Source organism: Ursus maritimus, unplaced genomic scaffold (assembly GCF_017311325.1).
Source record: "Ursus maritimus isolate PB19 unplaced genomic scaffold, ASM1731132v1 scaffold_21, whole genome shotgun sequence".
NCBI lineage: Eukaryota > Metazoa > Chordata > Mammalia > Carnivora > Ursidae > Ursus > Ursus maritimus.
In genome coordinates this window covers 26,443,061-26,469,406 of record NW_024424564.1, presented here as the reverse complement: position 1 = coordinate 26,469,406, position 26,346 = coordinate 26,443,061, and the positions used below count along the sequence as shown (strand labels likewise).

General features: G+C 36.7%; 1 long non-coding RNA gene across 1 annotated transcript; it reads left to right on the top strand.

Annotated features, from left to right (window-relative positions):
- Nucleotides 1-1,092: 1,092 nt before the first annotated feature.
- LOC103660067 lies at nucleotides 1,093-13,322 on the top strand. The gene is made up of 3 exons (XR_567675.2): nucleotides 1,093-1,188; nucleotides 12,314-12,382; nucleotides 12,791-13,322. It is a non-coding gene; the product is annotated as an uncharacterized LOC103660067 (long non-coding RNA).
- The last annotated feature ends 13,024 nt before the right edge of the window (nucleotides 13,323-26,346 follow it).

The window sequence follows — 26,346 nt, the reverse complement described above, 5'->3', positions numbered from 1 at the left end:
GCATAATTTCTACTTGTAGAGGCACCGTAACTTAGTCAAAGTTAAAAATAATCTGCTAAAAGCAACCAACAAAAGGAGAATGTATATTATAATTAAGGCTAAGACACATCTGTGCAACTTTTCTTTGGGTCTAGCCTGTTTGGAATTTACTTGGCTTGTTGAATTCGAAGGGTATTCTTTTTTTCCAAATTTGAGACATTTTCAGCCATTACTTCAAGTACTTTTCAGCTCCACCCTATTTCTACTCTCCTTCTGGACTCCAATTTTAGATTTTTTATTATATTCCTTCAGGCTCCTGGGGTTTTGTTCTTTTTCAGTCTATTTCTTCTCTTTTGTTCGGATTGGACAATTTTTATTGTAGTATCTTCAAGTTTACATATTCTGTCTTCTGTGTACTTCTTTCTGCTACTGAGGCAATCCACTGAGTTTTTCATTTCAGTTATTATATTTTCAGGTTAAAAATTTCTACATGGTATCTTTTATTTTTTCTTGAGATTTTCTAATTTTTCATGTTTCAAGCCTGTTTATAAATGCTCACTGAAATATTTTTATGGTGGCTGCTTTGAAATCTTTATCAGTTAATCTCCACATTGGTGTCTTCTCAGGGTTATCATCTCTTAATTATCTTTTCTCATACAAGTTGATATTTCCTGGTTTTGGCTTTGGAAGGTGCTTTTCCCTCTTGCAGGCAGAGTAATGCTGTCAGACACTTAGTGGAGAACATGAAATACCACCTCCGCTTAGTCGTAACAAGGTTTTCCTCCCTTAGGATGTCAAAGAAGGTTGAGCAAGCAACCAAGACTCTTATCCCTGCATGTCAGAAGAGGTCTGCTAAAACAGAGATTTCAATAAGGTTTAGTTTTGTAACATATACAACATGTGCAGGAGATGATAAAAAATCATGTGCTTCCTACATGACTTCCACTGACACTGTAGTTGGAGGGCTCCTTATCACTAGATCATGGTGAATGTTCTGGTTTCTTGCTTTGTCTCATCTGACACTGGTGGGAAGAAGAAAAGTACTTAGTATGGTTAGATGGCAGTAGAAATCCAGGATCCTCATGTGGCCTCCACTGAAACCATGGGGGACAATGCCTGCCACCAGGCAGGAGTGAAAGTCCCAGCTCCCTACTCAACCTTCTCTAATACCACCCTGGTGAAGAAGTTGAGAGTCCTGATTACACCCAGGTAAGGGTGGAGGTCTAGACTCCCCTTTGGGCTTTTGCTGACTGGGATAGAAGTGGAGCAATGTTTTGTTTTGTTTTCTGTGGTGTTTGAGTGAAGTAGGGTGGTTATTGTCTAAAAGTTTTCTGTTTTGCTAGGTTATCCCTTTCCTGGTCCTTTGACTAGAGAGAGTAGGAGGTTGTTGTACTTAATTGTATTCAGCAAGAGAAATGGAGGCGAGTATGCCTACTTGATCCAGAACTGTGTTTTAAAAATATGGTTATTTTCACTTCATATGTCATGAATGTTTTAAAATGTTGTTAAATTCATTGAGAAATTGTTACACAGACCTCTCAGACATCCTTTTTAACAGCCAAGATCTATACTAACTTATACGAGAAATGTCTCTAGATGGGGGAATTGCATGTGATTTTTATTTTATATCTTTTTTTTCTCATTAGTAATGTCTAAATTCTCTTGTGAACATATATAGCTTTTGTGGCAGGATGTTACTAGGTAATTATCAATAGTAGAGAAGTATTTTTCTAAATCAGACTACCATTGCATATATCAGTAAGAATAAATAGTACAATATTTATAGAGGCAAATCATAGGAACTCTATACATAGCTTAGAAGATTTGACAGGAAAAAAATTAGGAGTGCCATGTTCTTTAAGTACCATTAAACTTTATAAAAGTTAAATTCTTAATTCTTATCTTATAGTTCAGTAATTCTTAAAGCATGTCCCCATGTGTTCTCTCTCTTCCTCTATCCCCCTCCACCCACCTAGGTATCACATAGAAAAACATTTCAGTGCTTTTTTTCTTTCTTTCTTCTCTGTTTTTACATTGAAAGAACAAAGTTAAGAATATCCTTAATAATCTAGCTAAGGGACAGATGGCCATACAAAAATAACCAAGTTTTCCAAAATGATGGCAAAAATGCCACATTTTTCTGAACATTGTCACTAAGCAATAGGAATAAAAGTCAAGGTTTTTATGCCCTCTTCTTCAGAACTGAAAAGCAAGGTAACATAACACCATCAGAATTAGTTGAAAGAATACTTTCCTTGTTTATTTCACTTTGATTAGTTAAACCAAAGCCGTAACCATGAATACTTTGATCTCTATCTCAGTGGTCTAGTCAGTAAAAATCCACAAGGCTGTGTTCTCTTTTCCTCTGTGCTAAACAAAATAGGACTTCTTAAACTGCTTTACCTTTCAGCTTTCTCATCTGTAAAATAAGGAATTATATCCTTGAATGTTTTCCAACTTTGAAATCTCATCTCCAGAGATGAGAAGTGGCAATGGCTGTGCCTTCCTGGGAGGTCTGAGCCCTTGCCCTTCACTCTGCCCACACCCCTCACAACATCCCCCATACAATGTAACTTGGCATCCTTTGTTGTTTGTTAGTAAGCTAAATGAAGTTTTTACCGAAGTGATAAACTAGTTCAGTAAGCATTTGATTGAAGAGAAGACTTTCAATTTACTAAAATATTATTTTAATACCAATATTCAGTAATTTTAATATATCTCCAATGGAAGACAAGATTCCATTCTTCTGATTTTGGTCAGAATACTTACAAATATGCAGGTAAGGCAGCTAGAGGCACCGAAAAGAGATTTCTCCACTTCTTAATCAGAATCAAACTGGCAGGAACTTCTGGAGTCAAGAGAACTACCTTTTAGTAAAATGATTAGGAATTATAAGCTTAACTTTTTTTTAAAGCACTGTTGTGCCTTTTTGTCCATGTTGATGAAGTCCAAATCTCTAAGCTCTCTTCATTCATTCACTCATACATTCAACAGACATTGTATTAAGTACTAACATTATATTAACTACTAAAATATGGAAGTAAGACATCCTCATTATGTTCATGAATCTTAAAATTTCTTCACTTATATTGGAGTATGTCTTCAGAAAAGATCAATTAGTAACTTAGCTTGTCTGTTTCTTAATGAAGAAAGTTCTGAAATGTGCTAAAAGATTTACAAAGCCCTTTTAAAAGAGTGCTAGTAAAATAAAGATAGAGATGGGAGCCATTTAGCTTGTCCTAAGTAAGTATTTCCTATATTTAGAATATTGTCAATGAATATAGACAATGTATTCATTGTCTATAAAAACGATTTGGGGAGGGTAGAGGTGAAAGAAGAGAGAATTTATGTAGACATGCTGACAAAAGATCATTTCTTTGAGATCCTGCATTACATTTCAGTTTCTCTATTGAACCAATTGCCTTTGTTAGTGAAGTTTCAAAGATACTACAGCTCCATTCCTGCAAAGCATCTGTACTATATTGGGTGGCTTACCACTAAAGATGGCTGAGCTATATGACATGAGCTACACTTCAGTAACATGTATGTACATTATTCCTTGCTAGGTTCCTTCCCCAAATCTCTGCTATAATGAGTTTGGCTGGAAAAGTCATACACATCAAAAATCTTTCTCGCTTTTAAATCTATTTCTTAAAGTTTAGTACACAGCTAGTCTATCTCCCCTTGATCCCTTTTCCCTTGGTTCTATGTGGGCTCCAAAAGGCCATCCAGAGCTGAGGACCTCTCAGGCTATTTTACACTCCTGTAAGAAGTATTAGTCCTCAATCACAGAGTCTTTTTCCAAGAAAAAAATTCTACCAGGGAAGATAAATCCAGGAGAAAGTGAATTCTGATTCCTTTTTCTTCCCATAAAAAGCTCCATCCCAGTATGGGGATCTCACTGTGTATTCATTAAGAATCCACTTCATATCATTAGCCACTCTCTGAAGCTAGAGCAATGAGAGTGTGGGAAATAATCTTTACTGAAAAGAATAAGATTAAGGGAAATGCAGTGTTTGAGAAAATCTTAGTCATGGCAATGTTGAGCCATGCAGAGGAAAGAGAGAGAGAAAGAGAGATCCTAACTGAAAAAAATTGGGGGAAGGGCAATAAAAAGTTGCTTTCAAGATTTTACAGAAGGGAGACAATCTTAAATCCTATTTTCATCCATATCTCTGAGATAAATATTACTGAGCAACAAATGATGCTGACTCCCTATTTTCAAGTCTACATGCTGAACAATTCTGGATGGGGACATTCAGAGCACTGGGCAATAGATTTTAAAGCCCTAACACACCTCCCTGATACAAGGGAAGTGGTATTCCAATTCAGACAAGAATAGACACAGACTTAGAAGAAGGAGAAATGAATTTAATGATTAAGAAAAAGAGAAATCAAATAGAACTGAGCTAATATCTTTAGAGATGTTCCTTGGCTACATATGCCAAGGGTTTCACCAGGTAATCCAGGTTCCTAAGGACTGGATTCTTAAGAGCAGGCTGTATTTATAGTTATTGTTAAGGTGATTGCATAGTAATGCATTATTTTCTCAACTTTTAGTATATATTTCGTTATTTTCAAGTAGCCTTGAATTATTTTTATAAAGTCCCAAGTGAAATAACTCTTTAAGCTTTTATTAAAGGCAATTACATAATCCAATAAATACAACAAAATTGCTAATATTCAGATGTCCTGAATGGCTAGGGAAGCACAACCCTCAGAGACTAGTGCTTCAATATAATTCATTCCCACAAGGTGTGGAAAGAGTTCCTACAGCAACCATTTCATAGACCCTGCTACCAGTTGGTGGATAGGAGAAAACCCTTTACAACAATTTGGATTGCCAGTGAGCTAAAATGCTTATGTACCTTCACTGTCAATGAGAGCATTCCTGGTTTCCTAATCAAAACTATAAGGAATAATAAGTAGCAATAAAAATGGCCAATACTTCATGTAATCCTAAAAGATACAGATTCAGAATATATATTTTAAAAAGACTTTAATAAAATATTAACTTACTGTTGGAACTGAGAACTTAATGCATCCTAAAATTTATTCTAGATTTAAGGCACACTTTGTTTTCATCCAATTTCAGATTTACTAGCCACGCTTACTCGATTCTTTAAGTCCTATTTCAAATACTGTCTCTTTGGTGAAGCTGTCTTTGACCTCTGTCTGCAAATACGGACACTTTCTCCAGCAGTACTCATTGTTCTCCCTATGGGCTCTTAGAACACTTTGTACATAACTCTGTCATAATTTATTATTAGAGTTAGTTGTTGTTACATAGTCCTTTCTTCCTAGCTGTGAAATTATCTGAGGCATGGATAGCATTTTATTAGTATGTTTATCTCCAGTGGTTAATACAGTGCCTACAACTGAGTGGTCACTTATTAAATATGGGTTTGGTGGAATGGTGCATATGCAGCCAGTTCCACTGAAAAGTGACCATGAATTATACTAGCAGCTGCCACGAACATTTTTAACCATAAAATTTCTACATTCAGTTTATTTCTCTTTAGTTTCTTAGATTCTGCTCCATGTACATCTTCATTTTCAAAACTCTCTGTGGATTATGTTTAGCCAAAGGACATAGTATCTACTGACTAAAATTAAACAGACTTCCCTTCTGTTAAGAGCTCTTTAAGCAAGTTGCAGAATTTGGTGCCTTTGTACAGCCATGGAAATAAATTATGAAATGTATTATCTGATAGATCATATGTCTGGATCAAGTTCTTAAGCTGTATTTTCTTAAAGCCTATATGCTCCACCTGGAAACAAGTCAACTATTAAGAAACAAAAAGACTGTGAGCAGCTACTGAAGAACATCAAGTGATAGATCAAGTTTTTCTGGGTGCCCAATAAAGGGTTTCAAAGAGCTTCTCACTGAATTATTAAAAGAGTTCATTTATAACCCTCGTAAGAATAAAATAATATATTGTGATTATGAAGTGTCTGTCTGAGAGTCCTGAATTCTGTTGATGTGGTTTTACTCTGAAGTATCCCAAATGAAGTTGCTTTCAAAAACTTATCTCACTTACGGGAAAGGGCCAATTGTTATGAGCAGATGGTAATCATTAGACTAACCAGTAACATGGTTTTCTTTTTTGTGTTTATAGCCATTAGTTTCTAGCACATTTATTATCATTTCCTTCTTGTAGTGTTTTTACTGGTGTTTGTTTAGATGGAAATGATGGAATTTTTGGCTAGGTGCAGAAGATAAAGAATTACTTTAGGATTACATTGATCTTTTCAGTCCAGGCCACACACAGAAGACAACACTATCAGTGCCAGCGTCATGCCCTCAGCACATGAAAGGATGACTAAATGAGCATAGAAGTCTAATTTAACAAAATCCTGGTATGTTCAGTAATTAAATAATAATCTTATTAGGAAAACTGAAACATTTCACATCTACCAGCAGGACAACAAAGATAGCATCAGTCCCAATCCCAATCCCAGGCGGCTTTTTTATAGAAATTGACAAGCTAATTTTTAAATGCATATGGAAATACAAGAACCCGGAATATTCTGCATAGTTATGAGAAAGAAAACTAAGGTTGGAAAGTTTATATTACCCGATTTCAAGACTGGATATAAAACTATAATAATTAATCAGTGTGGGTCGGGCATACAGATAAACAAATAGATCAAAAGAAAAATTTAAAGGGCTCAAAAATTGACTTACACTTATTTAGTTATTTGGTTTTTGATAAAAACTCCAAAATAATCCAACGAGAAATGAAAGCCTTTTGAGCAAATGGTGCTGGAATAAATATATATTCACATGAAAACAAACTCTGACCCCTAACGCGTACCATACACAAAAATTAATTTGAGATAGATCATAGACTTAATCTAAAAGTAAACATTATAAAAATTTCAGAATGAAATATAGGAAAATCTTTGTGACCTGGAGGTAGCCAAAGATTTCTCAGATAAGAGAAGGAAAGAACCGTAAAACAAAAAATAACAGAATTCATTAAAATAAAAAAGATTTACTCATTAAAAGACATCATTAAGACAACAGGCAAGTCACAGAGTATGAAAAAATATTTATAAAACTTATATGTACTGAAGGACTGACATCCTTTATTATAGATATAGATATGACCATATCAAAAGCATGGTGATTCTGTTTGCTGTTGATAGGGAGGAACTACTAAGAAACAGTAGCCAGATCAACCTTGGTAAGAGGAAGTTCAGATTGCTGAGGCCATGTATAACCTCTATCCCTGTCACCATGGCCACTCTGCCTATGAGCTCATTGAGCAAATATTAGATGGAGAAAGAGATATCTGACATTTAGAGAACACATCCTTTGGTATACCTAATTGCTGAAAGGCTTTTCTACAGTAGATGCCATTTGGTGAACAGTCACAGGACACAATCATTTTCATACTATATGTCAAGCTTCAGAAGTCCAACCACATGCACTTTTTCCAGACCTTCTTATCATTACACTTTCAGCCCTATTCTTCCTAAGTCCCTGATCACAAAACCAAACTACCAACAGTTTCCCATAAGTCAATGTAGATCCATTCTTCTGGTCATCTCTTAGTGTAGACAAGGCAGACAACAGAATGTCCCACTCAATGTCCTGCCCACTAGGATGATTTTCATTCACCCTTTCCTTCCAGATCACCCCCGAATGAGACTGTAATGTTATAGCAATGCACCTGTTGTTGGTGCTGGCAAATTGTGCATAACCGTCTATAAACCAGGCCTTTTTTCTCTCTCCTCAGCTGACTGGTCATGAGGAGTTCTCTATAAGATCATAGGTGTGTACTGAAAGAGATGAGACAATGCAACAGGAGTCCTTGTCAAAGGAGCCTGAGCCTATTTACCACTTCCACTTAATAACAGAATACTGCTGTATATGCCCAATTTCATGGCCTTGTGGGTCAGAAACACCCAGCTCATGATGGAACGCTCAGACCACATGGTCACTTGATGTCTCATGGCTAGGCATTCAGTCTCTCCCAGGACCCAGTAGGATGTTAGGATGTATTTCTCAAAAGAGGAATAATTGTCTGCAGAAAAAAATCAATGGTTTACTCCAAAACTCTGGAGGTCTAATATTCTCCTATTGGTGCTTGCAAGTGACTAGACGGTACATCAGTATTTGCCATAGACACTCTGAGTGTCATCAGATCTGCTAGGTCATGTGGCCCAATTAGCAGAGCAGCCTGTATTGAAACCTTAACTTGATGCACAACCTTCTCTTGCTCCAGTCCCCACTCAACATCAGGACCCTCACGGATTACTCAGTAAATGATTTCAATTAATACATTCAAATATGCTGTATTTTGTTTCCAAAATCCATAAAGGCTACCAAGCATCAATCCCTGTTTAGTGCTAGGTGATACAAGGTACAACATGTCTTCCACTTTTGAGGGGATATGTTCACAGGTTCCAAACCACCAGGCTCTAGAAATGTCACCGAAATGGCTGACCCCTGAATTTTTGTGTGATTTCTCTCCCTCCCTCTGCTTTGCAAATATCAGGCCAATTAATGCAATCTATGTGTTGTGGTTTCTCTTTTGCCACAACACTAAGACACTCTACCTGTGAACTATCCTAAACGGCCTCAGTAGGTGGAGTTTTACATAATCTCATGACTTTACAGAGCAAGACAGTATCTTCTGTATTGGTTTCCCATTGCTGCTGAAATAATGGCCACAAATTAGAGGCTTGAAAAGACATACATTCATTGTTTCCCAATTCTGGACGTTAGAAGTTCAAAATGTACTGGCAGGGCTGCATTCCTTCTGGAGACCCTAGGGGAGAACTGATTACCTTGCCTTTTCCAGCTTCTAAAAACTACCAGCATTCTTTCTGCCATGTCCTTGTATCACTCTGATTTCATCCATGGTCTCATCACCTTCTCTGACTCTGACACTCCAGTCTCCCTCTAAGAAGGACTTTTGTGACTACATTGGACCCCCTCCGATAATACAGAATAATCTCTTTACCTCAAAATCCTTAACTTAACCACATCTGTAAAGTCCCTTTTACCCTGTAAGGTAGCTTATTCACAGGTTCTGGGGAGTGGGGTATGGACATATTAGGGTACCATTATTCTGCCTACCACATCCTAAACTGAGGGCTGCCTTGAAAACATTTCAGAACATTCCAATCCATTTTTTTTTCTTGTGGTTGTTGCCTAGAACTTCTAGGAAAATCAAAGGAAATAACTTTTTCTTTGGCTATCTTATGACTGATCCAGTGTTGTCTGTTTAACCTTTCCTTTGGTGTCTTAGAGCCTACTGGAGAGTGATAGTGTCAGAGAGGTACAGTGTGGGGTCTGAGTCTTGGCACTGCTACTGACTAAGGTGGGTTTGGGTGAGTTTTCTTATATGTAGAGTAAAACCATTTTTACTGTAGAAATTAAATTGTATAATGTAGGTTAAACACATAGCCTGATATTTGACACAGAGAGGGGCAGTCCACAGAGGGAGATGGTTATTATTATCACAGCTACAATTACTTATTTAGATTAGATATTCCCAACTCTGAATGTCCATAGGAATCATTAACAAAACAACAAAGTCCAGGAACCACCCTTAGAGATTATGATTTAGTTGCTCAAAGATGGGTTCTGAATATCAGTATTTTTTAAAAAGCTCCCCAGGTAATTCTAGTTGACAATCGAGGTTGGGAAAACACTAACTTACATGAAGTTGGCTAGGATATTAACCAAATCTTTTCTTGTATTTACCATGAATATCATTGTGGCACATTTTTAAAACTCTTTGTTTCAAAGTCATTATTTAAAAATACATTTTACAGATATAATTTGATGACAGCATACATGTGGTGAAAAGATGCACATTGATTGCAAGAGACTTTTTTTTTTTCTTTAAGTGTTTAGGCTTGGAAAAATATTCTGATTTTATCTTTTTGGTAAGTAATGATTTTACTTTAAAAAAAGCTGTTTATTTCTCTATAGAGAGTCCACAAGAGGCTTTCGACATTTTTATGTAGTGTTTGAAGACACTGGGAAATAGTGACTTCTATTAAAAATTATCATTTGATATTTAATGTCAGTATTTTTTTATTATGTTCAGTTAGCCAACATATAGTACATCGTAAGTTTCTGATGTAGTGTTCAACGATTCGTTAGTTGCGTGTAACACCCAATGTGCATCACAACATTTGCCCTCCTTAATTAATGTCAGTATTTTAACAAAGATCAGAAATTAATGTCCCCAATATGTTGAGGGTGTGCCCTTGTTAAAAATAATCTCTATGATTTTTGTCCTGTGGCTTCAGAGTAAGCATTTGCCTCAGATTATCTGTTGAAGTAAAGATTCTGACTGTGTCTCTATAAAACTAACAAGATGATTTAAGGAACTCAAAACAAGCAATTGGTGAAGGTAAGATAATTTTTGAAGCAAACCAATTTAATGAATTGACAGGTTATTTGAATTTATCTACCTTCCTAAGTGTCATCTATAGATTTTAGAACTAAATTATTGGTTATGTGTAGAAAGGAGATGTGTATCATATTTCAAATTGCAGGGGCTTGTGTTACTGTTATTTTTTCTTTGCCATCAGTATCTTAAAGATCAGAATTTTTAGAGAATTTAAGCCTTTATTTGGGTTCAGATAGACTCTGATCCAGACTAATGTTTAGATATCTTTGTGGAGACCAAAAAGGAACTATGTATCCATAAAAAAATATTTTTGAGGATAACTGGAACAATTATCTTTCATAGCCAACTATTTTTTTAAAATATTTTATTTATTTATTTGACAGAGAGAGAGACAGCCAGAGAGACAGGGAACACAAGCAGGGGGAGTGGGAGAGGAAGAAGCAGGCTCCCAGCAGAAAAGCCTGATGTGGGACTCGATCCCATAACGCCAGGATCACACCCTGAGCCGAAGGCAGACACTCAACGACTGAGCCACCCAGGTGCCCCACATAGCCAACTATTTTTATGTCATAAGGACAAATAATGAGAAGCAGAATTATCTTTTAAAACATGTATTTGAGTATCAATCTAACCAAACCAGGCAAAAATTGATGTTTTCTCATTAGTGAAAAAAGGTATTTCCCCTTCATAACATAGTGTGTTGATCCCCTGGGTATTTTCAAGAGAATACATCTTCTTGCTAAGAGTATCATTCCAGTAAGTATCAAAAGAAAAACATCTTTTTGGGGTGCCTGGGTGGCTCAGTCAGTTAAGTGACTGCCTTCAGCTCACGTCATGATCCTGGAGTCCAGGGATGGAGTCCCACATTGGGCTCCCTGCTCAGCAGGAAGTCTGCTTCTCCCTCTGCCCTTCAACCAATTTGTGCTCTCTCGCTCAAGTAAATAAATAATAACTTTGAAAAATATCTTTTCTTATATTCTTTTCTACCAATTTGTTACCATTTGCCTCAAGTATTACTTTTCTAGATAAACGAATGTATTCCTTTTGTGAAATGGCTTTTTGTTTTTTTGTTAAAGGAAAGGTAATCCTAGGTCCTTCCTGGTCCTCTCTGTTGATAAAATTATGGTAAGTCAGTACTCTGCAAAATGAGATGATCACATTCCAGTAGTTGCACAAAGCAATCCATCGGGGAATAGGAAGAAAATATTCATGTACCTCTACTTATCATGTAGCTTTCATGCAGAAAGAAGTAAAACACATTCAGATTTAAAATATGAATTGACAGTAGTGTGTGTATGTAATTTATAAAGGAATTGCTATATATTGGGAGTGTATGAAAAATCATTTTGCTCTTAATGATAGATGATCAAAGGAGTGTAGAGACTTGCTAGCTAGCATTGGTGCCCTTTTTCCAGCTGCATCCCTGTGGGTTGCAGATACAGGTGTGGAATGCTTGACTTAGGAAAGTCTGAAGACAGCTAAATTGTTCTACAGGATAGACTGAGAAGAAATTGGAGTAGGATGGAGTGAATGGCACATTTCTACTAGGAGGGATGAGGAAAAAAAGTGAGAAGAAAGAAAGAAGGAAAAGGAGCCAGGAAGATATTGAGAGTCCACGTTATCACATGCAAGGGGAGCACATTGAGAAGCTTTATGGCATGGCCTAGCTGCAAAGATTTTTAAAAACAGGGCCTTCTTTTACTTAATGTTACATAAGTGTTAGTTGATGGCCCCTCTCCCTTGCCTTCCAAACCTCCAGTGAAAGTTCTTCCGTCTGCCACAGCCCTGAATATATGGCGACCAGGAGGAGGAAATAAAGGGGAAGAGGCCACGTTCACGTCATTGCCATGGCAGCAATAAAGACACCAATTATTTCATCTGCTTCCTCGCTGCGGCATCTTGAGCATCATATGACATTCAGGCTTATCAATCTCACTCTAAAACTCCTCTTGCAGCCTACACGAACCTTTCCCTGGAACCTTGACCCAACACTATGCTGCCTAACCTGGACTTCACCTTTTTGGGTAACTCTGTTTATGTTTTCTCAGTAACAATCCTTGATACGTAGTTCTTGTCAATATCAGTAAACTATAGTTAATATACTTGATTAAGGTACCTTCAGAATTTTGAAGTATTTTCAGGTACATGGGCATACTAATAACGGTGAAGCTGTGAGTGTTAGCAGAGGAAAAAAAGGCAGTGTTCCCAGTTCACAGGAGAACTAGTATATAAAAGGAACAGCACTGGGGTGCCTAGGTGGCTCAGTCCGTTAAGCAACTGCCTTCGACTCAGGTCATGATCTCAGGGTTCTGGGATCAAGGCCCACGTCAGGCTCTCTGCTCAGTGGGGAATCATCTTCTCCCTCTCCCTCTACCCCTCTGCCTGCTTGTGCTCTCTCTCTCAAATAAATAAAATCTTTTTTTAAAAAAAAGGAACAGCACAGTCTCTGGAGTTTATCCAAGAAAAGAAGACTTAATATTCCATAACAGGACCTGCACTAACAGTGGAAATTTGTGCTATGATATAACCTCTTTGAGTTGTAATTTCTTCATTCAAGAAATGGAGGTAATACCTATTTACCTAGACATGTTAAAGTAAGAAGTTAATTATATATGCATATAAAATGTCTAGCACAGAATAGATTTTCAAATAACGTTAGCTGTGGTTATTATTATAATTACATATAATTAAGTCTGGTGGTCTTAACATTTATTAACCTGACACTATAACACAGGATAACTTGAACAGCCAAACTAACTACACAACTTATGTTCCAAAATGCCTCATTCCTGTCTGACTAAACCAGACAAACGCTCCCTCACATATACATTGGCTTTGTGTTACTCAAGCTGGCATATATTTCTCCTTATATGTTACATAGACAAACTAGAAAATAAATATTATTTTTAAAATCTCTCCATATTTTTATTCTTTTCTCACATAACCTTATCTTATCCTTATTTTCTTCTTTAAAATGTTTATGTTGTGGGCAAAAAGAACTTATAGACTTGAAAAAATTCAAAATATGCATTTTCTGTGTGTGTTATAATAGAATCTTGAAGAATTTATGCAAATCAATGATATCGGGTAATAATTATTAAATTATTAATGTTTTTCTCTTTTCCTTTCTTTGTCCAAGTCATCTTGAGATATCTATTTAACATGAAGGAGATAAGAACTTGTTACTAGAGAAATACAAGAAGTGAAGAGGTCAGATTCAGCTACTAATATGCAAAATAGATCTCTGCAGTAACCAAGAAACAAGGCTACAGTGAGCTAGAGAGAAAACTGTCCATATGACTTCATTTCCTCCATTCAAATATCAAGGGTTTGAAGGACCCATTTCACAGATCTCCTGTAATACAGAGATACTTTTTAACCTATGACAGAAAAGTAGCCAAGTTTGCTTCTGCTCAGTGGCAGAAGGAAGATATGATGCAGGGAAAGGAAAACAAACAAAAAGCCCATGTTCTGGTCCCAGGGGAGAATAGGAAGAGACAGTAAGAAAAAACAGCATGAGGTAAGGTATGACAACCTTCACTCCCCTTTCCCAGTTTATTTTCAGAGAGAGGAAAAGGTGATTTAGAAAAATGAAGGTAACATGGGGGAATAGTGTGACTGTTCTCCAATAACCTATTTAAGATGTAGGAAGAGCTCACCTTATGTGATGCTCTTGTGCTAACCTGGGGCTTAGCCATACTTCCTTGATGTTCTGTGAGATGAGAGAGAGGGCCTTAGTGCTCAACTAAGGTTGAGAATAGGGAGATCGGCTGTAGGGCTTACGGGAAGAAGCAAAATGATCCCTGGCAGAGGCTAGGGTTTGAGAATCAGAGGACATGGAAGAGCCTCATGGGTCTACAAGCAGCCAGAAATCAAGTCAGCTAGGGAGTGCAATCAAAATCTGGCTAGGACAATAGGCATCATTTTCTAAGTAACACCATCTACACTATTAGACCACTGTTGGATGTTGCTTCAAATTGGGACCAGATGCTAGCCAGACCTCCCCCACAGTGATTCTAGGATCTTCTTCCCAACCTCATCTGGGAATTCTTTTCACTTTTCCTGGGTTGCAACACCATTTCTTGAATTCCATATTTCTTTGTTTTCATCCTCATTGCTTTCTGGAACATTGAGGTTTCCCGAAAAGGGTGTTTTTGGGGAGGAAAGATCTTGGATACCTGAAAATGTCTTTATTATACGTTTATCCCTCAAGTAACAGTTAGTTAGAACGCTGTTGCTAATTAAAAAGTTGTTAAGAGAAAAAAAATAGTTCCATTAATTTTAAAGGAAAAAAATTATGGTGTATTTCTCTCCCAATGCAAAATACCCAAATGATTTTCACAGAAAAATATATCAGTTGAGCAAATTATTGTTTTTATAACTAAACTATAACAATCTGAAGATAAATATATATGGTTGTAGATGAAATTTAAGGTAATTAACATTTTTCATTCTCACCAAAGGAAGAAGTGTCACTTCTGGACGGTGGCTGTTGGTGGAGGAAGGCATAGTGGAGAATGAGACAGATAACCAGCTTTCAGGCAGGCATTCAATCTCTGACGCAGGTATGCTTGATGGTATTTTGTTTTTTTGAGACTTTGGTAAAATAAATGCTATGCATGACCTTATTTTGAAACATGTGAACATGATATGTATGCACTGAGGGTCGTGGAAAGCCATGCATCTTCCTCCTTCTTGGGTCTTTACTCATATTTAAGAATGGGCCACTAAAATGCTGACTGGACACTGAATGTTCAGAGGTGAGATGTATGGATTGGGGGGTTAAAACTGTGTGGTGATTGGATGGGGACACAGATGCTTATTTTAGGACCTCTAAATTATAGAATTTATAGAATTTTCCTTTTAGACTGATTTGTTTCTACAGGAAGCACTGCTCCGATCATTTACTAAGGAATGCATTTGATGGATGGCATAGGCTTAGCTCTCAGTATTCTCAAAGCTGAGTATGGGAAGAGGGTTGGGGTCACCTAGTTCACTCTGTATACTTTGAATTAATCAAGTCTTTACTTAAGTCTCTTAAGTCTGGTGCCAGTCTGATTCAACTTCTCCAGAGAACAAATTTCTTTTATACTACCAGGATGCAGGAAGGTAGATACTAGCAAATGGTAAGGATGGAATTAAGATGCCTAACTGCTTTTTTTTTTTTTTTTTTGAGAAAGAGGGAGAGAGAGAGCAACCTTAAGCAGGCTCCATGCTCAGCATGAAGCCCAATGCAGGGCTTGATCTCAAAACCCTAAGATCATGGCCTGAGCTGAAATCAAGAGTCAGACACCTGACTGAGCCACTGAGGTGGCCCTGCCTAATTGCTTCTTAAGCAAATTTTCAAACAATCTCTATTTTCCTGGGTACCTAATGCCTCTGATTCTCAAATCTTTATGGTTCTCTGACACTTATCCTCTTGTGTCATTGACATCTCTCTCTATAAAACTTAGATTTCCACTTTTTCTTCTTTGCTTAAATCAGTTACTTATTCATCCATTAATTTTCCCTCTTCAAAAATTTGTTGGCATCGTTTATATACTATCACCTCCTATCCCTCTTGCCCCTTCTACTTTATACATTGTTATTTGTTTACATAGGTTTTTTTTTTAAAGATTTTATTTATTTATTTGACAGAATGAGAGAGAGAGAGCACAAGCAGGGGGAGTGGGAGAGGGGGAAGCAGGCTTCCTGCTGCATAAGGAGCCCGATGTGGGGCTCGATCCCAGGACCCCAGGATCACGACCTGAGCTGAAGGCAGATGCTTAACCGACAGACATCCAGGCACCCCTCATTCACACAGTTTTGAAAGGAAAAAAGTCGAGCATGAATTCATCTGTAATATTTCACTAAAAGTTTTCTTCTCTCTCTTTCTCAGGAAAAAAAAAAACAACTTAGAAGTTTGCTCACATTAAATGATTTTGAACTAAAATTTCAGTACAGACCGAAAAGTAAACTTGAAAGACTACAGTGACAAAAAAGTTAGAACTTAGGAAGTGTTCCAGTTGACCTGGAAAAGAAACTTGGAATAATATGGTATGGGGAGTTTAATTATTAAATGGTACCACACTGATTAATGTGTAAACGAAAAGATTTCAGAGTTAAGTAAACCTGGATTCAGTTCGGGCTCTACCACTTATTAGCTGTGTGACTTAGAAAAAGTTGCCTTGGCTTCTTCCTTTGTAAAGTGAAGACAACTAAATGCCTACAATAAGGTTTTCATGAAGACTGAAGTGGGTAGTATTAAGTGCTTAATCTAATACTTCACACAAACATGGTGCTCTATGGTAGCTATTACATTAAATTTGGCCACCCATCATAATATTCATACTCCTGAAGAGTTCTACATTTTATAACACCCTTACTTTTACTATTTTTATATAAGATGTGTCTAGAATACATAGGAAATATATCTTATAGAGTATGAGTCTGTTATACGGTATATAATATGAGTGAGCAATTTGAAGAGGCACTGGCAGAAGAGGGATGGGGCCAGAAACATAAAGAAGGACCAGAATCTAAAGTTTCATCTCTGAAGTTACCTATTCCTATTCTACTCTACCTGCCTTCCACAGTGTAAAGACATTTCTACTAGTGGTGGTTGCTCAAAGTTATCCGCTGATCTCCCCTGTGGATGTGGAAAGGATTAGATCTACGCCAGGAGAAACAAGAGTAAAATTTACAGCTGAGCTAAACTGAGTGTCACAAAATGTTGAGGTTATGAACTGACACTTCACCAGGTTTCCTCCAGACTCTAGTCTCTCCTTCCCTTTTGTCTTCTTTGGGCTCTTAGCATAAGTCTATCTTCAGAACCACAGGCAAACTTCCACTAGACATAATGACCAGGGATCAAATGTACAGTATCATGATTTTGTATTTGCTTGAGGTGCTCAAGGATCTCAAGCCCAGCAGAGAAAACCTGGAACAATGCATGTGTTGGTCCTTCATTAAAATTAAATAGTTTAAGTTCTAAATCTGAAGCTTGAACAGCAAAAGGAAAATTATAAATGTTAAAAGCCATTTCAATCATTCTTCAAGCTAGTCAAATACCCCTTAACTCAGCCTCTAATATATCTATATATCTACCTATTTATCTCCTTCTCTCTCTCCCTCTGTCTCTCTGTTTCTCTATCTCTCCACTGATACCATTGTGGAGGTACTAAAGTAATTCTCTTGCTTAAAGATTTTCCCCCCATTCTAAGTTGAGCATGGCAACAGCAGAATCAACGTTGGAGTAATTTTTCAAATAATTTATACTGAAAATTTCAGTGGGAGGAAAAGAGAGGAGCTCTGCACATGCATAAAACTCTACCGAAATAAATAATACTGCGCGCACATGCAAACACATTTTATTCACGCATTCACGCATAAGAATTCACGAATTCACGCATTCTTATTCTTATAACACCTTCAATTAGTAGCCACACTTATACCCTGAAAATTTCCTCTGGGCATAGAGGAACAATCTTTTGTTTATTCTAGATTTTCCACCTCATTATCTTTAATACCGTACTTTGTCTTCTCAGTTATTTGCAAGGAGAAAATGATTAAAAGGTAGTTACAGGTAAGAGAGCCTTTAAACACTTCTAGGAAAGGGATCTGTTTGAGGCTGAATTTACTATCTTTTTGATGCCTGATACGGACTGAAGGCAGGCCTTTTTAGTTTACACTAAATTATAATTTTAAATTTTTCATATGTAGAAATCATGCTGGTGTCTGTAGAGTTTTGGGCCCAATCTAATCACAATAGTCCTTCACAATGGAAAAACCTTTCCTGGCTATGATCAGAGAGAGAAATGTAACAGACAAAGGATCAGTGAGATGTAGCATGAGGAGGACTTGGCCCATTGCTGGCTTTGGAAACAGAGGACAGGGAGTACAAGACAAAGAATGCAGGTGGCCTCTAAAATCTGGAAAAGGCAAAGAAACAAATTCTTCCCTAGAACCTCCAGAAAGGAACAGAGTCCTGGCCAATACCTTGATTTTAGCCCAGTTCTGATCCGTGGAACTATAAGATAATAAAGTTCTGTTGTTTTATGTCATTAAGTTGGTGGTGATTTGTTATGGCGGCCATAGAAAACTAACACAAACTTCAATAAATTTTATCATCTAAGCATTTCCTTAGCATTTCAACTGCGTTAAAATAAAAATTATCTCGATGAAAATATTTTCTGTCGTAGAGAGGATAAGTAATTACGATTTTCCAATATTTCATATGACAAGTCTAGGAGTCAATAACTGTACACCAAGTTTTTACTCACAAGAAGGCAAACAGCTATCTTCATGACAAATAAATTCTAAAATTCAAAAGAAACTTCCAGTTACAAGACAAGCAAGCTCTGGGAATGTAATGTACAGCATGTTCACTATAGTTAACAATACTGTACTATATATTTGAAAGTTGCTAAAAGAGTAGATCTTAAAAGTTCTCATCACAGGAAAAAAGCTTATAAATCTGTTTGTGACATGTACTAAATATATTTCAATTTTAGGAGATTTGTGTATGAATACAACCAAATATAAAGATTCACAAACAGAATTGAAAAAAATACATCAACATCTGGAGAGTTACATCATGAGAAGAGATGGGACAATGAGAAACAAAGGAGTAAATTATTCATCTTCCGGAAATATTTGTTTCCTAGAAACTAAAGGCAATTTTCCTCTAAAGTGAGAAATGTTATGAATTAAATATGAAAACAGAATAGATTAAAACAAAACAACTTACCATACTCAAAATGAAACTCCTATAACATAGACTACTCTGATATTTTCTATACTAACATGATATTTGTTAACATATTTAATTAGCACTCCAGGATAAGGCACCACGCATGTTTAGATGTTTAGCTCTCCACTGTGCAGAGCGCTCTGTTGGCTGCTGTGAGATATTTCAGAAAATCTGGTCTCTGACATTAAGAAGTCTACATACTCCCTGGGAGTCTAAATAAGTACAAGTGAAACCACGTAGAATTACTACATGACAATTATCAAGGAGCACACCATAGTAAAATGACATAGAAGACTGACAGGAGTAAAATGTGATTGATCAGGGAAGGTAAGAGATGGGCAGCCATATCCAGAAATAAATTGAGTTGCCAGGGGGACAATGCAAATGGAGATGTGCCGAGAAAGCCACTTTCAGAGAAAAAAATATATCCCCTACCAGCCCTTCAAGATGACTTATATTTTCACCGTTAATCTGACCTGTCAACCATTAATCTAACCTGAAAATATGTATTGAATACCACACACCAAGTTGCATGTATTCCATTGTTAAGTATTTTCCTTTCTTCCTCCCTCTTTTTCTTCAGTTTTGGGCCATTTTAAATATGATTGTTCTCTGGAAGAGATAACATAGAAAGTGATTATCAGTGATTATGACCCACATTTCCCTCTCTTCCTTCTTTCTTCACTGAAGAATTACACTCACATTTTAGGTTATGTTCCAACCCACTGTCTACACTATAGCCAGAACAATCTTCTAAAATCATAACTCTCATTGCCTTCTCATGTTACTGATCACTACTCAAAATTTACCTGCCAAGTGGCCCAATTCTTCAGGGCCCTAAGAGAATAGATGAAGTGAAACAAAGAAAAGTTTAGGCAGGCATGGTGAGTAGTTTAAGAAGTGACCTGAGCTTGATCACTTTTATGAAGTCTAGAGGTCCTGGTAAAATATCCAGATACATAGGTAATGATATAATAGAGCATGAGTGAATGAATATATCTTTGGAGGGTATCATTTTCTGGAAAGAAAGACAACAGTTTAGCATTTGCTATGAGCATGATTGAGCTACATACAATCACCAAGAGTTGGGACTTAAACTTAGCAATCAATCCATACAAAATTGGAAGTTTATAACATGAGAATGGAGTACCTTCTGAAAAAGATAAATGTTAAGGGAAAGGAGGAAAGGACAAGGGATTAATTCCTGGAAATCTGTAAAGGGTGTAGAAAAAAAAAAGAAATCAGAGGAAGAGCACTAAGGGGAGAAATAATAGGAAAAAAATGAACCTTATAAAATTTGCATTAGGGCTTTTAAAAAAATTCTATTTCATTTGCAATCAGAGTTTGTGTATGGGATGATGTAACTAAAATAAAGTGTTCTGTGAAATTCCTCCTGATTCTTCTGTGGGTCAGGTAGGTTTTGATATTAAGCAGGCAAAATGGTTCCAATTCTTCTTTTCTTGGGATTAAATAAACCAGAGCTGCTTTTCTGACTGTTTATAAAAGAAGAAAATGAGCTGCCAAGACACAGTTAATAATATTGTGTATCTTTGAATTTGTCATGGAGGAACTTTTAACAAGCCTTAACATGACATCTTGTTTTTAAAAACCCCAGCCAAATAACTTCCCAAATTTTTATTCTTAAAATTGCTCATTAGTATAAGCTGGTAGCCTAACTATAGCAATAGCCAAGAAACATTGCTTATTCAGCCACTAGAACAAACTGAGTTTAAGTGATTTTATCTACTGACTCATTAAAATGAACCATAATCCAAGGTTTTTATTTATGTTGAAATAGCTAACGACTAAAAGGTGTTTTAATTTATCAACATGAGTTTATATAGAACTTGACTATGAAGAAAAACATCATTTTAGGATGTTATCCAAGAACATAGACCCTGCAACAAGAGACAGGAATCAAGAAATGAAAAGGCAAAAAAAGAAAGTTTATACAGTCTTGCAACTCTTAAATTCCCATTATCGAAGTGTTTCAGAGTTTGATCTGCCCAGGGATGGCTCACGGTTCCTTCCCCCATTCCATAGCACATCACAACCTCTGCTTCCATTGCTAATCTCCTTTCTGTTTCTGACATTCCTGTCTCCCTCTTGTAAGGGCCCTTCTGATTACATTGGGTCCACCCAGATAATCTAAGATAAACTTCCATCCAAAGACCCTTAATTTAATCTATCTGTTAGAGCCCTTTGCCATATAAGGAAACATATTTAAAGATTCCCATGATTAGGATATGGACATCTTTTGAAGGCCATCATTCAGCCTCCACCGTCACTATATCAAGGAACTCATAACTAACTAGAGAAGACACTCAGCTGGTTCAAAAACTTCTTTACTTATATCTAACCTGCTACTTCTATAAAAATGGTTCACTGTATGGATGTACATTTGGGCAAGTGCCAGTTCTCTCTACCCTGTGCCCTTCACCTATAAAATGGAATGAATGCCTACTTCCATAATAGTGATGTTCTGAGGATTAAACGACATAGCATATAAAGAGTAGCTCCCACTCCATCATACAAGAGTGCTGTGGGCATTGTGCTAAAAAGTGAGTCTCCAGTGCAGAGAGATACATTCAGCACTTATTGTTACATGTTTGTAGTACACTGGAATTCCATTCTAGTCCCACTGAAACTACTTGAATTAAATTGCATGCTTGAGGAGGGAAAGAGAAATAGTGTAAAAATATATGCCCTGCTACCTGTCATTCCATCCAATGGACATGTGGAAGAGTAAGTATGTAATGAGTTACTTGAATATGCTCTTCCTTGGTAAGTGCTAATTTCCTCATGCCTCTCAAAGGATAAGCCTCCTGGGATCAACTGTGTAAATATATGTACTCTTTCAGATATTATAATTATTATTTACATATCTGTTTTTACACTATTAAGTAAAGCCGACAAGAACATTAGCTTCCTCCAATACCAAGCATGCAGTCGGTGCTCAATATATGATAGCTTTTATTATTATGCAAATAAATATTTGTTTAAAAAAGTGAGTGCTTATGAATAAACTGGCAACATGTAATGAAGAAAAGCTTAGTGGAATGAACAGATTTCAAAGACAGATACATCTGAGTTCAAATCCCAAATTTTCCATTAAGCATATCTTTGGATATTTTACTTAACCTCTCTAAACCTCAATTTTATCATTTTTAAAATGGAAATTACAATTTGATCCATTTAGATGTGAGGATCAAATGAGAAAATGTACTTAGACTCCTTAGAATAATTTCTGGCAATAAATGGTAATTATTAGTATGTAAATAAATATTTTCTTACTTTAAAGATATTTAGAAAATCACTTCCTGAATAAAAAATATGGGATTATAGATGGAAACAAATGAACTACTTAAATTCCATTTGATCACCCAGGTTTCTGAAGTATATAAACTTAAAGGATACCTGGTCTGTTACAAATTGTTACTGAATACATTTTTTTAAAAATATTTTATTTATTTGAGGGAGAGAGAGAGTGAGAGAGAGCACGAGTGGGGAGGAGGGGCAAAAGCAGGCTCCCTGAGAGCAGGGAGCCCAACGCGGGGTTTGATCCCAGGACCCTGAGTTCATGACCTGAGCCAAAGACAGATGCTTAGCTGAATGAGCCACCCAGGCGCCCCCTGAATACATTTTCAATACTAGTACTCGTCAGGCTGTTTAGGGTCTCATGTATGCTCACATACACACATGCTCATGTGCCTTTCAATGATGGGGTTTACAAGAATACAAGCAAATACTAGTAATACAGTTCTTCCCCCCGCCCCAAAATTTTATTTATTTATTTATTTATTTATTTATTTATTTATTTATTTAAGACAGAAAGAGAGAGCACGAGTGGGGGGGATGGAAGGGCAGAGTAGGAGGGAGAAGCAGACTCCCTGCTGAGCAGGGACGCTCGACACAGGACTCAAACCCAGAACCCTGGGATCATGACCTGAGCCAAAGGCAGACACTTAACTGGCTGAGCCACCAGGCGCATACTAGTAGCACATTTCTTAATGTTAGCAACAGCACAGTCATCCTATATTCTAGGGCTTCTGAGACTGGAGAATATTACAGGCTCTGCAGATGAATGACTAAATATTCCTCCACTCAACAACTGTGGCTTGATTGACTCATTTCTGTTTTCACCAAACCTTTAATTCGGTAAATTTGTCAAGTCACCGCAAAGGTACCTGAGTTCCTCCTTGTTGAGTTAAAGTTCTCTCTGGCTCCTGTACATCCTTGATCCAATTCACACCAGGAGCAGTGGTGACTACAAAAGGAAAAAAAAAAATCTATCCTTAAAATGTGTCTGCATATGTTAAGGACTACCTCTGTTGCCCATCCCATGACCTAGCCCTATACTACGTGTGAATAGCCTTTTTATGCTTGAAGACATGAAGAGAGACCGCCTGCTCCTTTCCAACTTGCCCTGCATGGAAATTCAGGCTACATTTCAATGTCTCATTATTCCAACTATGCATTAAGCTAACAAGTAAAATGTCTACCTCACAGACTCTGTCGTCTGAGCTACATCTTGGCTATAGTCTATTATTTGAGATTTTCAAAGGCCTTCCAAGGAGTGCTCCTAGATGTGATCCCATATATAAACCATCTATGAAGGGAGATAACTAAGGAAAAAGAAATAATTATCAAATAAAACACATCAAAAAAGAAGAGAGCACCACACACAAGAGAGAACTATTAAAAGAACATATTTTATGGAATCATACCCTTACTCCACTCCCTGAGATCGCCACAACCTGCCTCAGTTTCCCTTGTATGTGTTGACACTAGGACAGCAGTGACCTAAACAATAGACTTGAAGACATGGCCTCCATGGTAATTAATTTAGTTTATTTTAAAATTTTTAATAATTCTCTTTCAGGTATTGATTTTCCATTTATTATAAAAGTCTGACCTATAACCAGTTGTTCCTCCTTCTCAGTTCTTTACCCTTATGCTCTCTTTTTCATTGCACTTGGTGTTCAATTTTGAGAAGAAATTTAAATGAGTTTAGGATCCCATATGGCTACCTGAAAGAAGAGTGTTCTAGGCAGAGAATGGGATGCACAAAGGGCCTGAGGTGGGAGCTCAGCAAGGAGGCTGGTTGAGATTGAGTGAAATGGGTGAGGATGAGAGTAGGAGCTAAGCCAGAAGCATCATGTGGGATTTTAAAAAACACATTAATCAGGCTTATTTTATTTCTTTCAGATTTTTGAAAGAGGATACAAAACCCAGAAAATGTGAAAAAAAATTCCTGAAATTCCCTCCTGTTGTGCAATTTTATCAGTCCCAATCTGTCTTTCATTAATGTCAGATTGACTTCAGAAAAACAATATGCTGCTTTTAAAAAAGTTTTTCTTGGATTACAAAGCATTGAAAATTTAAATGCTTAAAAATTATGTGTCTTTGGGTTTTATTTAATTTCATGTGACAGGAAACTCAGTCCAAAAGGGTTTAAGAATAAAAGGAAAGTAAGTTCTTCGTGTAACTAAAAATCAATTATTTCCTGGGTAAAGAGGTGTGGGAGATACTGGTTTGCAGTTATGGAATGAGTAAGTCACAGGGATAAAAGGTACAGTGTAGAAAATGTAGTCAATTGTACTGTAATAGCATTGTATAGTGACACATTGTAGCTATGCTTGTCGTGAGCAGAGCCTAAAGTATAGACTTGTTGGATCACTATGTTGTACACTTGAAACTAATGCAATATTGTGTGTCAACTATACTTCAATAAAAACATTTTGAAATAAAATTCATTGTTTGGTTTCTACTGCATCTTAACTAGGAACCAAATGATGTCACTTGGACCTAGATTCTTTCTGTTTGATTCTGTTTGTTTCTCATGCTCCCAAACTGTCAGACTTCATGCCTTCTTTTTGAGGTGGCTGTTCTAACTCCAGACATAGATTGTTCCCCAATCAAATCCAATGGAAAAAGAACAAGAGATTCTGGGAAGTTCCAGCATGTTACTAATTCTGATTATGTCACATACAAATTCCTGAACTTGGCTACAAATGGCCATAGCCAAGGGGATGGAATATGTTTATTTCTCTCAGTTTCCCTCCAGTAGAACATCTCTGAATGAATCTCCAAAGGGTGGTACCAGAAATAGGGTGAATTGATGTTTGACAGCAAATAGACAACCTAAGAAATGTTATTTGTCTACCCCATCTTCTCATCCAGTCATTTTACATTAATAAACTTATGCTATGTCCCACGGAAAACATAATATCCTCTTCTTTCCCAAAGCAGTAACACTTAGGTTCATTCACTCTTACTGCATATAGCTGTTAAGTCCAAAACACCTGCTCAGCGAATAGTCTTCTCACTCAGACCCATCTCCAACTCCTCTTGGCCCAGAGAACTGTTGCTAAATAAATAGTAAGTTTAATAAATACCAAAACATCCAATACATATTTCCTTGCTAACCTGCCATTGGGGATGAGATACAACATATAGCAGTTACTGGTACATAACTCATCGTATCTTGTATGACAGAGAAGGCAAAGACACCTCAATCTAGAAGTGAAATGTAGTTCGTTGGTCAACGAGTCTGGTTGTTCTAGCTCTGCTCTATAGAAAGGTCTTTCATTGTTGAGAAGGAAATGATTAATGACAGGTTAATAAACCACTTCTTTCTTAGTGGGGATAATGGGAAAAGAATGACTTTTTCTTGCACGTAGGATTTCCTATCTACAAAATACTTCTGATCCATCTATTTTTCTTATTATAGGAAATCTGAGATTTATGGATTTTACCTGTATCTGGTATTTGTTTGCATCCTTTGAATTATTAAAGTTTGATTAAGGTAAGGTCTATGATTTTAGTGGGTCTGCTTTGATAATTCAATCGACTAAGTTAACACAATTGTTTTCTATGACCATATCTGAGATGAATAATGTAATTCTTTATCAGTGTACCTTGTTTAACCTCAAGTTCTGGAGCCTGATGATTATTTTCAGGTTTGAGCCTCTTGTTTGTAGAGAATGAGATTTCTCAAATAATAAAATCTATTTAAACTCTTGGAATACTTTTAATCTATTTTCATTTGCTCTATATCATTGGTTAGTAAACAAAGAGAGATATAAAGAATCAGTATTTAAATCTGAAAATCACCCTTGAATTTCCTATTTTCTAGAAATTGACTATGGCCACTATTTGGCTCTAATTATGTCCTCATAAAAAATAGATTGATGTCCTAACTCTTAGTACCTTAGAATGTGACCTTATTTGCGACTAAGGCCATTGGAGATATAA